This window comes from Podarcis melisellensis (genome assembly GCF_964234715.1).
Source record: "Podarcis melisellensis genome assembly, chromosome: 3".
NCBI classification, from domain to species: Eukaryota; Metazoa; Chordata; class Lepidosauria; order Squamata; family Lacertidae; genus Podarcis; species Podarcis melisellensis.
In genome coordinates this window covers 100,936,102-100,950,428 of record NC_138530.1, presented here as the reverse complement: position 1 = coordinate 100,950,428, position 14,327 = coordinate 100,936,102, and the positions used below count along the sequence as shown (strand labels likewise).

Sequence of the window (14,327 nt, the reverse complement as noted above, 5' to 3'; positions counted from 1 at the left end):
ACATTACACACACCTTCCAAATTTAAATTAACCAAATAGTTTATACTGGAGATTCTACTAACAATACAGAAGGAACCTTCCCAGGAAACTTCCAGCTTCCTCTTCTGTCTGGGACACAGCACCAGCACTTGATCTCCTGGCTTGAACTCTCGGTTCCTGGCTCTGGCATCATACCATGTTTTCTGCCATTGTTGGGCTTTCTGTATGTCGCTCGCTGCCAACTCCTTCAGTTCTTTAAGGTTATCCTGGAGCTCATGTAGGTACGCCATCACCTCCTGGCTCTCAATTTGTTCTTGGTCTGTCCATGCAGCTTTTAAGGTGTCCAAAGGACCACATGGTTGTCTTCCAAACAGCAACTCAAATGGGCCGAATCCTGAGCTTTCTTGAGTACCTCCCTGTACCCAAACAGGAAATGTTGCAACCGGGCATCCCAATCATTTGGGTGGTTGTAGGCATAGGTCTAGAGCCTATTATTCTAGGTCTCATTTATCCATCACAGTTCTCTTCTGGAATAGTCCAGTAACTCGACTGCCAGGTTTTCCGCTGTTGCATTTAAATAAAAACACCAGCTCTAGCTTAATCCTGAAGTAACAGCTTTATTTCACACCTGAAAAACTTACGCAGCTGCTCTGCTATCCAGAGGAAAGCCTCCTCCTTCTCAGTGTTGCATTCCCTGTTCATTTCACCCACCTATGCTCTTTTCCAGGCTGGCTCTCCTTTACTGACACAGACATTAGCCTGTCTCCTTAACTGACACAGAAATAGAGCCAGCAGGAAGGAAGAGGTTCCCCTACTACCCTTCTTAGTTTTCCCAAGCATCCATTGTCTCCAAATAGATTGTTATTTTTCTGAACTTTGAAATAGGCCTCAGACAGTTGGCTGAAATACCTTTCCTAAGCAACCTTAGTGGCTAATACTAGTATAGAAGGAACATCACCATGCTGTACCTTGGCTGTGCTTTGAAAGATGGGTGTGGCGTTCGTACAGAGCCCCCAGTCGTTTCACGGACTATTGACCTGTACACCACGCCACATCCCTCCCCCCCTTAAAGAACTTTGGTTCAGGATGGATAACTGAACAGAGTTACACTCCTAATCAAACTGCATCTGAAATGCACAGCGAATCAACACATTAATACTTACGTTATACATGCTCAATGTTTCCTTGTCAAACCATTACCCTTCTGAACTTTTCCCTTAGCTGCTCTGAGGTGATTCGAAATTGTGTGTAGATTAAATGTTTAAACACGTCAAAGTTTCTGGAGTGGTCTTCTGGCATTTGGGCATATCTTTCTGCTAAGGTTCCACTAATTCTAGCCCTTCATATTACCATTTTTTCCTCATCCTTTGCTTGCAGATCATTGCATGCTCTTTCAAACGAGATGAGGAAGGCCTCTGGCTTATCTTTCTCTTTGAATTCAGGGAACCGCTTGAGATCTACCCTAAACTGGCCTTGGTCCCTTGCGCTATTATTATTATTATTTTGGTTTTCCCCAGCTGCTAGTTCCAGTCTTCGCATTTCTAACTGGAATTGCATCTCTTTTTCCCTCAGATGGTACTGCTCCCTTTCTTGTTCAGCTTTGTCTCTCTTTCTAATTTAAATTTGTATTCCTGTTCCAATTTCCATTTTTCAAATTCTAAAGTGAGTTCAGGCTCTACTGCCTCAGAGGGAATTTCTAATATTTCTTCTAAAATCTGCCCCTCTTCCTAAGGATTCCCATTTCTCTCCCCATCCCCCTTCAGAGCTTTCATAAGGTATTTCCTTAACAGGATTTCTAGGCTTTTGGGGTGGCATTTGGAGTGAGTGTGATTTGACAGCAAACCAGGGTCAGATAGAATTATTATTTTTTAAAACCCACTGCTTACCCTCCAGCTAGGTTTCCTTTTAGACTCTGGCCCAGAAGTTCTGCACTGGGTCTTTACACTGACCCTGCAAGCTCACTTCACCCAACCCCAAGTCTAACCCTCTGCCAGAATAGCTTCAAGTTCTCTTTTTGATTTATTGCTTTGGCCTCACTTCACACACTGGGTTTTCCACAAATACACCAGTATGTCTTCTCACCCAGGATAAGGTGGTCATTCCTCGATCTACCTTTCCCCTCATGGGTGTATTTATCCCACCGCTGCTGCCAATTTTGTGGCATTCGTAAAGAGCCCCTGGTCATTTCACAGACTATTGACCTGTACACCACTGCTTTATTCTTCCGCTGCCACCAACTAGGTTTCTTCTGGTGAAATACTGAGTCTCAGTCAGGTTGTAATGTCAACAATGAAGATTAACGTTTATTGAAGAACAAACAAGTTTTAAATAGGTTCAGAATGGTTTCTCAAATGTGTGCCCTTAACTAGATGTGGCACTATCTCACACTGTCACACTCTTCTCCTTCAGTTCTATCCCTGTTTCCCACTTAACTGTCACAACCGCTAAGTTCGACTTTTACTGGCTCTGTCTCCCCTATCTCCCAATGGTAAAACCCAAGGGCTGAGCCTCAAAACCAGGTAGGCTGCGCCTCTGAGCCTTCTCATTGGTCAATCTACATTAACCATTTCCATCTCCCTGTACAAACATAATCAAATCACAAGGAATGGGCAAATGCCACATCGGGCCCTGGGAGGCAGGAAGGGGAGGGAGAAAGAGAGGGGAAGGTCTCTGGGAGGGGTGAGACCTTACTTCTTTTCCCAAAGCGGGATAAGACTTTTTGCAATCTTGAAAGCCTAGAAAAGAAAGAGACAAATGGGACCCAGAGCACTCTCCTGATCTGCATCCCAAGAGGAATCTACTGTCTTATTCGTGGATTGTTCCTGAAACATTTGTAGACATTTTTAATTCTAACACAAAGTTGTCCACTTTTATGCCACTGGAGGGGAGACATTAGAGCAGTCTCCACAGATTGCAGCACAGAAATTTAGAAGATAAGGACGGTACATCCATGGCAATATTTCTCTTCAGAAGCACTTACTTTTCTACCAATGTCCAAATTACTGCTAGTGTGTCAAGTACTATTCCATCCATGTTACTTTTTTTCCTTCTTGGTTTATGTGGCCCCCACCAGAGGTGCCTCACTGGGTCCCTTGGTTGGCTTCTGGAGTCTGATACAGGCACTCTGCTGTAGAGTTACTAGACCCAGGGGCCGCCTCAGCCTCCCCTGACCAAACTGGTAGTGGAGCAGCTGTAAGTGATGGCCCAACTGAAGGCAACGAGGTAATCCCCGCATTTGGAGCCAGGGCAGGCTCAGGCCCCTGACTTGGCCCAGCTGGTGTTTGTTGCAGGGGAACCTGTGCAGACTGGGACTCTTCAGGATCAGGCCCCAGACTTGGTTCAGAGGCAAAGAATCCGGTGCAGACTGAGACTCCTCTGGTTCCAATATCTATGAATTTCAATAAAGTATATGTATTAAAAAGGACATGTCTAGTAACCAATGAGCCGGCAGAGGGAGGTGTCACAATGAAAGGCATGTCACAATGACCTCCGCAACCTAGCAGCTCCTCTGACACTAGTAAGTTTGTTTATATAGCTTTTAATGCATGTTCAGCTTTTTAAAAAGATGTAATATGTGCCTATTCCTTTATATTCAAGCTGCAGTTATCCCTGCACCTACTGAGCATTAATGTCATTCTATATTGCTGTATGTGTCATTGGAAACAAAGAAATCGCCCCTTGCATATTATTCATTTTATTACCATCCTTCACTAGCTGGTCCCAGGGCAGGTTACAACCATCTGAAATTAAGCATTGAAACAGTTAAGACCAATTACAGTCACCAGAACAGTTTGAATCCTGAAAACACATATCTCAGGTGCCAGAGGTCAGGTAAAAAGGTGTGTCTTCAGCATATGGTAGAAACTATATAATGAAGATGTCAGATGCACCTCTGGAAAGGGAATACCTCAACCAAGGAGCTGCCACAGGGAATGCTCTCTCCTGGACCACACACACCAAAGCTTCTAAGGGTGAGCAAGTGTGTGGGGGGGGGAGGAGGCTTTCATTCAGTGGTGTGCAGTGACATTTTTGTAAGGGGACAGTTAGAGCTAGTTGCCTTGAGAAAACTATGCCACTAGATAGTACCCAGCAATTACAAGCTCCACCCGACTGTTGGCATACAGTGGAGCTGCTTTTACACTATTCAGTGTGTCCAATATTTGGCAGGTAAAAGTATTAGAGCGATCACACCTTCCCAGCACTTAATCACTTAAATATAACATACTAATAAAACAAATGCAGTTGATCTTACCTTCATTCATAAGTTAATGCAATTCTCCTGTCTCCTTTCTGCACATCATAGAAGCTTCCTTGACTTTGCAGTTCAGTTAGAAGAGACTTGTCTATCTAGAAAACTATTGTCTAGTTGATGCCCTTCCCTAATCCATATAAGACTGGTTAACATGGGCAGCAATCCTTACCCCACTTACTTGGGAACGAGCACCACTGAATTCAATAGGACTTACTTCTCAGCAGACATGGCTAGAATCATGCTGTTAATCATAGTAGCTATATCCCGGACTCTGCAGAAATCTATCAGTTGCCAGTTTGTACCTGTCAATAAATTGGTTATGTTCTTTTATCATCCTTCTTACTAGCAAAATAAGCCAAATTAACAGCAGGACACACATTAATTAATGCAGGAGGGTGTATGTGCATTTGTCAAAATGCCCAACCTGTTTCATAAATATTATTGTCCGTCTTTGTATGCTGTGTTTCCTATGTACAGCGACTTCTTTTCCACCCTCCCGCTCTTAAAACCAAATCTTTGGTTTGTAATTATAGTTTCAGCATGTTGTTGGGTTATCTTTCTTTTCTTACTTATTCTTCTTATACAGTGGTACCTCGGGTTACATATGCTTCAGGTTACAGACTCCGCTAACCCAGAAATAGTGCTTTAGGTTAAGAACTTTGCTGCAGGATGAGAACAGAAATCGTGCTCTGGCGGCGCAGCGGCAGCAGGAGGCCCCATTAGCTAAAGTGGTGCTTCAGGTTAAGTACAGACCTCTGGAACGAATTAAGTACTTAACCCGAGGTACCACTGTACATATATTTTACTTTGTATTATTCTTAAATCATTTTAACAGTAGGAAAAGGTCAAGTCAGGAGTTCAGATGCCATGTTTTCCCGCCATTTCAAAAATCCCACAGGCTGTGCCAAACCAGACACTACTTTTAGTATAGCTAGTCCATTTGCAGAGAAAACCTTTCTGTAGCTTTCTCTGTCTATAAAGCATGCTATTATTAGGTGCTGTTAGAGCTAGAAGTAGAAATCCCTGGCTCTTGTGAGCCCCTGAGCTTCAGATTGGTATTCTCTCTAGGCATCAAAGAATTCACAGGTACCAGATCGATTCCACTTGCCCAGTTTCATCATTGGCTCTCTTCAATAGGGAAAGATATAAAGTCTTCAGGCTGGGACAGATTAACCTGAGCCGTCAACAGAAGGAAACGACTGGCTTTGGGGCTGCTCACTGATCTGATCTCTCTGTGTTCACTTGTGGATCCCACCCCACACCTGTCTACAACTCAACTTTAAGGGTAGAACAGAAATTCGATTCAGTTCAAATTTAAGCACAAATCTACCTAATTCACACTAGAGCAAAATACAGCGCAACCATCCTTTGACATTCTTGCTTCTCTGAATTTTTGCAGTTCTCCAGCCAAGTAATGTGTGTGAAAATGCATGTATTAGTCAATGTACTGTACAAACAAGTGTTCCTTTAGCTGTTGCTTTAGTGGAAACTGCTTTGCAAAAATGTATATATGTTAGGCAGAATCGCAGACAAGCATTTATATATTAGGAGGAATCAGCCCTAAAATGCCAATGTATCTTCATAAGGATTTTTAAAAAAACAAATGAAACCTGATGTGGAAATGTGGAGAATTGAATTTAAGGTTGAAAAAGCAAAACACTGAGATAAATTGAAATTGACAGGAGCTATCTAGGGCTGGGGGGGGGGTTCCACTCTCGCCCCTGCAGCCAGGGGGGCCTTAATAGACTACATTATAGTGTGAAAATAACTTTTACATGCACTGGGAAACAAACAAAAAACGTGTGACTCTGTTGTGATAATTACTTTATATATCTGAGGTATGTTTGTATATGTAAATGAAATTTGTAAATGTGAGAGTAATTTTGGTAAACCTGTATGTGATATGTCTTGTGTTAAATATGTAGGTTAATATGTTAGAGTTAGGTTGGGAGTGGAAATATGCCCCCACTTTAGGTGCAGAAACAATATTGTTAGGGGAGCACTTTGTTTTACAGTAGCATCGCTGATATTCTTGGCTACACACAATCACTGCAGCTGTGCTATTTCCTTCAGAATTCCCTACATCTTTCATCTGCTAATATCTTTTCAGGAAATATTGAAAACCAGTTGTGAGTGGAAAGTTAATTCACTTTGGTACCTAGTTCAAAATACTGTCCTCCTTCAGCTGACACAATCTCTGCCAGCCTATTTCTTGAATCATTTTAGCCCTGAACAACTCTGGTACATGGAACACTTTTGTAGCACCAACATTACCAGGTTGAAAGTAATACTCTCAAACAATCATATTTTTTGCCTGCTTCGCCCAAAACTTGCATGGTATTTTATTTAAGAGTTGAGGGGGCTTTTAGTTTCTAACCCTGTAAAAAGCACCCTCTAGACAGATTTTACTTTTCTCAGGAGAGTGGCAAACAAACACAAAACTATTCACATATTCAAAGTGAGGGGAATGATTTATGCAGCCACTCTGAATTGGCTTTGCGACATTGTCACATGTCCAAATCTAATTGGCTACATGGTACCAGGGCGTACTACTTAATTCCTCATTGGCTGGGCTCACAAAGACAGCATGAAGAAAATGACAGTGTTTTTAAAATTGCACTAAAGCTGATGTCAAGGTGGGGGTGAGCACTGAGACAGAGGATTGGGGAACATTCAAACTCCTTCCAAACCCCTTGACTGCTACAAAAATATTTACTGGTGAACATTTAGGTCAGCAATAATAATTTACCTCTTTTATCCACTTGTGACTATCCCAGGGCCAGTCCAAGATGTTTTGGTACCTGAGGTGAACCACAAAATGGTGCCTCCTTCCCCAGGGAAGAAAGGGTGAGTGAAGGAACATGGGGTGAGGGGGGATAAAAACCTACATCAGAATCTGTTGCCCCTGTGAATCTTGCCACCTGAGGCAGTCCCCTCACCTTGCCTCATGGATGGGCCTACCCTATGCCTCCATACTTTTATTACGTATAAATGTTCGCTATAAACAAATACTGTCATACTGTGAGCACTGATGGGTATTTCCACACATACATACACATATACATATATCCACATGTTGTGTTCATTCACCCAATTCCCCTGTCCAATGACCATTTGTAGATTCTCTTCCATTTCATTCTGTCATCCTTATCAACATAGACATTATAAAACTGTCTTCTGTTCACTGGCATCAAAACAGTAGTCAGGTGAATTTTTGCCTTAAGAATTATTTAATAAGTAACATATGTAAATCAGTTGGCTCCATCACATACAATATGCAGCCAATACTAATTGAAAAGACAGCTTTCATCTGATTCTTTCCTTCTTTTTGGGCAAGAAATGTGGGTTTCCCTCCTCCTCCTCATTTCCATTTTTTTGGCAGCTCTTCGGTAGCAGTTAATATCAGTGAACATCTGTCCAGCAGGCAAGTGATTATTGACTCCAGCCAAGCATTAGCTTAAAGATTTGTAGGAGATAACTCCCTTGTCTTTTTAACTCTCTAAAGAATGTCCCTAATGCATACAATATTGGCTGAAAGGGGAAATCTGCAAATCTGTTTCTTTTTTCAATTTTTGGAATAGACATTATCATGGCAGCTGTTAAGACAGCATGGATGCTTCCAGTAAGCGGAGCACCCCTCAGCTTAAAGGCGCTTAAGATGTTTGTTTGTTTAGGATTTATATCCCACCTCTACAGGGGAAATATTCAAGGTGGCAGACTATACAACAGAATTAAAACAATATGTTAAATATGTATTGCTAGTTTTGCAGCAGGTATTCCAGAGCAGTCCCATCACATCTGAGCTGGGTGCCATTTTGGTACCCAGCGCCCTGACATAGTACCAAGAGGAGAGAAGCGCTTCCAACCATTCTGAGCAAAGTGTCTCTGTAAATAGTATACATTACAGCAGAAGCCCTGTTCACACAACAAAGTTGTGTAAAGCGAACACATGATGGAGAGGGGAGAGGATATGGCATCACATCTGCCAGCTTTGCTCCTAAACGCCATGTGTTCATCCAGAGGTCTAAAACAAAGTCTCCATGCCTGTGCATCTATTCACGGTGTTCAGGCCCCCAAATGCATGCCTGGAAGTTTAAGTGGCGAACTAATGGTACCCCCATGGGTTCTGTATTTAGGCTGTGCTGTGGTTTGCAAGAAGCTGAATCTTAGCCTTCTTGTTCAATGTGTTTGCTTCCTGGTGTACAGATTTCTGAGTGGTATCAGGACCCACACCCAGCCTTGGCTCTCTGAAAACATTCCAGTGATTAGAAACACAAACAGAAGGTAAGAGAGATCAAGGTGGTTTTCTCCCTACCACCCCTTGAAAATATCTGTGCTATGCTTTGTAAAAACTCAGTTTTTATTTTTCAATATGTCTGTTTCCAGCTTAGCAGCACACTCCAGTTTATTCCTTTATTTTATTAAGAGATTTCACAGGGTGGTTTACAAAAATAAGATAATATAAAAACATAACACATAATAAAGAGAAATATTAAAACAATTTTCATAACTTACATAATTAACATCCTAGAAATGGCTTAACCCAACAGCCTCTATAAACTCGACCAAAAATGAGATTTATTTCTTAAATCTGGCATCTAAAAGAATACAAGGTTGGGGTGAGACTCATTTCAGTGGCTATCACTGAAAAGGTTGTTCAATGGGCCCCACGCTACACACCATTTAACAGAGGAGGTATCAGGAGAACTATGTTAATACATGCATATGTTAATACATGGTCAGATTGATACAGGAGGTGGTTTCCTCAAAGATATTTGGGTCAAGGCCATTCAGGGCTTAAAATGTCAACATAAGCACTTTGAATCGAGCCTGAAAGGAAATAGGCAACCAATGTAGCTATTTGAGAATAGGGATTATATGCTACTCACCCACTGTTCCCATCAACACCCTGGCCACTGTATTCTGCACCAGTTGCAACTTCTGGATCATCTTCAAGGACAGCCCCACATAAAGCACATTATGATAGTCCATCCTGAAGGTTGGAAGAGTGTGAACAATTGTAGCCAAGCTATTAAAGGTAAAAAGGTAAAGGTACCCCTGCCCGTACGGGCCAGTCTTGACAGACTCTGGGGTTGTGCGCCCATCTCACTTAAGAGGCCAGGGGCCAGCGCTTTCCGGAGACACTTCCGGGTCACGTGGCCAGTGTGACAAAGCTGCATCTGGCGAGCCAGAGCCGCACACGGAACGCCGTTTACCTTCCCGCTGGTAAGCGGTCCCTATTTATCTACTTGCACCCGGAGGTGCTTTCGAACTGCTAGGTTGGCAGGCGCTGGGACCGAGCAGCGGGAGCGCACCCCGCCGCAGGGATTCGAACCGCCGACCTTTCGATCGGCAAGTCCTAGGCGCTGAGGCTTTAACCCACAGCGCCACCTGCGTCCCTTTTAGCCAAGCTATTACTGTCCATAAAAAATAAATCTATCTCGCTAACCAAAACCAAGCATAGGAATGGCTAGATACTGAGGAGTGGCGATTATGGTTCTAGGACAATGAATTTAAGACTATGAACCAGCTCCTTCAAGAGTGGTGTAATCCCAACCAGAACAGGCCGTTCCACCAAATTCCACATTTAGTAAAAATCCAACCATAGAACTTCAATCTTATTTGTATTTAGTTTCAATTTATCACTCCATATGCAGCCAACTACCGTCTATGGGCAATGATTAGGACTTTCATTGCCCCTTTTGATACTGATGGAGCAGAGAGATGTCATCGGCATATTAATGACACTTAGCTTCAGATCCCCTGATTGTTGCTCCCAGAAACTTCATACAGATAATGCACAGCACGGGTAAAATGCCTGATGACTGTAGGACCACATAGGATAGTTCCTACAGGGTTGAACAGAAGTCTCCAATGCTGCATTCTGAAAGTAGCCTTGGGGACAAGAATGGGGCCACCACAAAGCAATGTCCCCAACTCCTCAAAGCTCATCCCAAAGATGCTGTGGTCAATGTTAATAAAAGTCCAAAAGAATCAACATGGTTGTACTCCCCCATCTCTATTCCAACAATAGTTATTGGTGGCAGCCACTGACCAGGGCTTCAGTCCCCCAACCAGGCATGAAGCCAAAAATTGGTTTAATCTGAGCATGCTTGAAGCTATTTTGTCAAACCTTTCTGGGCACCTGACTAGTTTAGCATCACTCATTAATAAACATGCCATAGATGTACTGCACAGTGACTCTGTGTTCTCTTAAGGGTTTATTTCTATAGACAGCCATGAAGTAGTGTTATGATATCGTCGGGAGTTGGAGTCCAACAACTTCTGGAGGACACTACATTTGCTACCCCTGATCTAGCCCTAAGCAGGTCTTATCAGCTTCAACCAGCATGGCTTGTTGGGCAAGGATGATGAGAGTTGCAATGCTTGACATCTGGAAGGTGGTCTGCTGGCTATCCCTGGGATAGAGTTCTGGAGTTTGTCTAGGATGATCTAAGCCCAAAGCCATTAAGCTTTACGTTTGTTGCCAGAATAAAATAAGAAAAAGCCCCCTGTGTGCAGCTGACAGCTCTTTAGAAGGTTAGAAAACAATTGTAATAAGCAAATAAATACTAGTATTTATGGTTGTCTAGTAGGACAGTTGTAAATGCTGTTAATTCAATATGAGCCAAACGCCCACTGGAGCATTTGTTCCAACTGGAGTTCACTTAGTGCTATCCTAGAATAAGTTGATTTCTCATTGGCTTTCCAATATGCTTTTCACCAGCAAAATTATTTTGACTCTTACTCTTTACAGGGAATGTGGTAACATGATAATTACTGTAGTTATGTCTGTCAGCAGACTTCTTATGAGGCAAAAGCAACCTTGTACCCAGTAGGTACAATTTCTTACCTATGAAATCCCCTACTTCTGCCCTTTCTTTCAGGTGACAAGAAGCAACTTGTGAACTATAGTTTTTTTCAGCCTCCCAAAACTGTCAGCAACAGCAGCCATTATTCCACCAGTACCTGCGAGATTATTTTTGGAAACAGAGCAGCCTCTCTGAAAGCCTGGGCATTTCCAGGAATCTTAGTTTGAATGAATACATTAGACTTATCATATGCAAATATGCAGATCCTCCCAAGTGTCACTATTTTCCAGGGACATTCCAGGGATTTAGAGAAGCCATCCCAGTTTCTGATTTGATCCAGGTATGCCCTGCTTTTCCTTAAGATGTCCCTATTTTCACTGGAGATATGATGGAGGGTCTGGAGTTATCTGACTCCCGAGCCGTCCAAAGGCAGCCCTGTATAGGGAAATGGTTTTTTAATGCTTAAGATTTTATTATGCTTTTAAATATGTTGGAAGCCACCCAGAGTGGTTGGGGCAACCCAGTAAGATGCGTGGCGTATAAATAGTAAAATTATAATTATTGAATGGGAAGTCCCTAGTTTCACTGGGGAAATGTTGGAGGGTATTATGCATGCTATAAGAATGCTATTGAAAGCGGGTGGCGCTGTGGTCCAAACCACTGAGCCTCTTGGGCTTGCCGATTGGAAGGTTGGCAAACACAACGTTGCCTGCACATTGTCTCCTTTGACTAAGGGGACTGACCTGCAAGTAGAAAAATGCTGTATTCCTCAGGTGACTGAGCTCAGGTGCACTGTTTTTAGCCAGCATCTGTTCATCAGATTTTAGAGAGTGCTCAAGCATTTGCCAACTGCTTCCACTTTTCAAAACTCTTATTTCAGTCAGCTCTACCATTAGGCAAAGTGAGGCAGCCACCTCAGGCAGCAGAGTTTGACTTTCATGAAAGGGCAGCAAATTATATTCCCATTTCATACAGTCTCTATCAGGTTTGAGATTAATAATATATACTGCCCTAGTCAGAATCTGTGCATATCATTTATGTGAGAGTGTTATGTGTGGCTTTTTCTTGTTGTTTAAGAAAACCTATTTCACTTTGAACTTTAAATAAGAGTCATTGATTTTGTTCCATTTCATCTCGACAAAGAAAAATCTCTATCCGAAGAGAAAGGTTGTTCACCATTAAGTGCAAGCAAAGGGGCTCCTTGACCTCAGCCAAGTTGTTAATGAGGAGGAAGCTAATGGGGGGAAATTGATCTCTTCATAATTTATCCAGGGAGACAGGGATGTTGCAAATGTGAAATCTCATTATTATCACAGTTTGGGGGAATAATAATTTAAAAAAAAAAAAGCCAGGAGAAGTCAACATTATTAAGTTTCTTCCCAGCCAGAAACTTTACACTGCAGTGGTGGCAGTTCTGGCCTGTTTTAAATCATTTCTGCACGCTGAGTTCTCCTTTGCTTCCCTGGTTAAAACTACTGCTGTAATAATGCAATAGTCATTCACTAGCAAATCTTCCAGCTCTCCCAAGAAGCTACAGAGCCAGCCTATGAGAATAAAGTGGTGAACTATACATGGGCATTATTATCCCATTTGGGCTAAGCTGATCTTCCTTTGCTGGTGCTCTTGCTTAAACAGCAGTTGATGCTTTTACCCCTTCGGCCAATGGATGAGGCCAGAGTATCCTTTCCCTTTGTTTCTGCTGTCTTAGTTGAGATGGGCAGATGAAGCAGAGCATTCTTTCATGTAGGGTGAAGGCAAGCCAATGGTTGGCCAATGCACATCTCATCATTCAGCATCAGTGACAATGTGCAGGCACCTTCTAATTAGGAGCTAAACTTGATTCCCCTTCATGGCAGCCAGCTACCCACCTCCACCTTTGGCCTTCTTGCTGCCTTATCTGGGCTGATGCAAAAGGACAAAGAGCCAGGTATTCAGGAAAATGCCTTCAGTTTTTAGAATCTAAGCTTAAAAAGTGTTTGTAACTGCAGAGCCGTGGCAGGCATTCTTCCCAAGCCACGTTGCCCCAAATTCCTCACTCTGAAGGACCCATTTGGCCTTTTCTCGGCCCCCAAGTGGCAGTGGCTCCACATTCTTTTCGGCCGAACATAAAAGAATGAGGGCAGGGGCCCAGCAGGCAAGGTCATCAAGATAGGGGAAGCAAGCTCCTTGTGGCGGCTGCTTCTCTGGCCAAGGGACAAGGCCAAGCTGGTCTCCACCTTGCTTTGATGTTGCTCCTGAGAGGCAGCAGGCACAGCCTCTCAGTGACTCAGTCCCTTGGCTGTTGGCAAAGGCCCGAGTGATTTGCTGATTGGTTTATAATCAGTATTTATATGATGTGCAAATTAATTTTATTCACTGTTTTGTACAACACTCTGGGATCATTTGACGAATGGCAATTAAGAAATGCTTTACATGAATAAATAAATAAGTATAAGGCGACCACACCTCCTCCCCATCGATTGATAATAATGAAGCCAAGCTAAGAGGGAATGGATTTCCTGCATCCATGAAACCAGTTCCCGATACCGCCTTTCTTCTTCAATACAGTAAAATTGCAACTTGCACGTATTTAACATGTGTGATATCAATTTGATGTGGTCGAAGGCTGGCTGGTTGAAATTACATGAATTAAATGCAGCAAAGGGGGAGAGCTTAAAAGCTCTTCTTGTGCAGGGTTTTCCCGGCACGGAAAAATCTTTTAAGCTCTGCGCCTTCCTTGCATTCCAGGCTCGGGGTGCTCTTCTGCAGGCTGTGGGTGGTCTCCCGAGATCTCACAGGAACTTGGACAGCCCCATGAAATCTCGTGCAAGGGCATCCTGGAGCCCATCAAGTTTGGGGTGTGTGTGTTTGCAAGGCCTGCTTGGCGCACGGCTCCAGAATGGTAAGGATAGTCGTTTAGTCGTGTCCAACTCTTTGTGACCCCATGCACTTTGTGACCACGCCAGGCACTCCTGTCTTCCACTGCCGCCCACAGTTTGGTCAAACTCATGTTGGTAGCTTTGTCCAACCATCTCTTCCTCTGTCATCCCCTTCTCCTTGTGCCCTCCATCTTTCCCAACATCAGGGTCTTTTCCAGGGAGTCTTCTCTTCTCATGAGGTGGCCAAAGTATTGGAGCCTCAGCGTCACGATCTGTCCTTCCAGTGAGCACTCAGGGCAGATTTCCTTAAGAATGGAGAGGTTTGATCTTCTTGCAGTCCATGGGAATCTCAAGAGTCTCTTCCAACACCATAATTCAAAAGTATCAATTCTTCGGTGAACAGCCTTCTTTATGGTCCAGCTCTCA

At 43.1% G+C, this 14,327-nt stretch overlaps 1 long non-coding RNA gene across 3 annotated transcripts in view; it reads right to left on the bottom strand.

Annotated features, from left to right (window-relative positions):
- Positions 1 to 3,119: 3,119 nt before the first annotated feature.
- The window catches only part of LOC309367355, a 31,140-nt gene continuing 19,932 nt past the window's right edge, over positions 3,120 to 14,327 (bottom strand). For 2 of the 3 annotated variants that reach the window (XR_014167076.1, XR_014167077.1), the window contains exon 3: positions 4,342 to 4,533. This is a non-coding gene — a long non-coding RNA (uncharacterized lncRNA). Of the gene's footprint in view, positions 3,368 to 4,231; positions 4,318 to 4,341; positions 4,534 to 14,327 lie in introns of those variants that run through there. The other variant, XR_014167078.1, reaches the window with a different exon arrangement.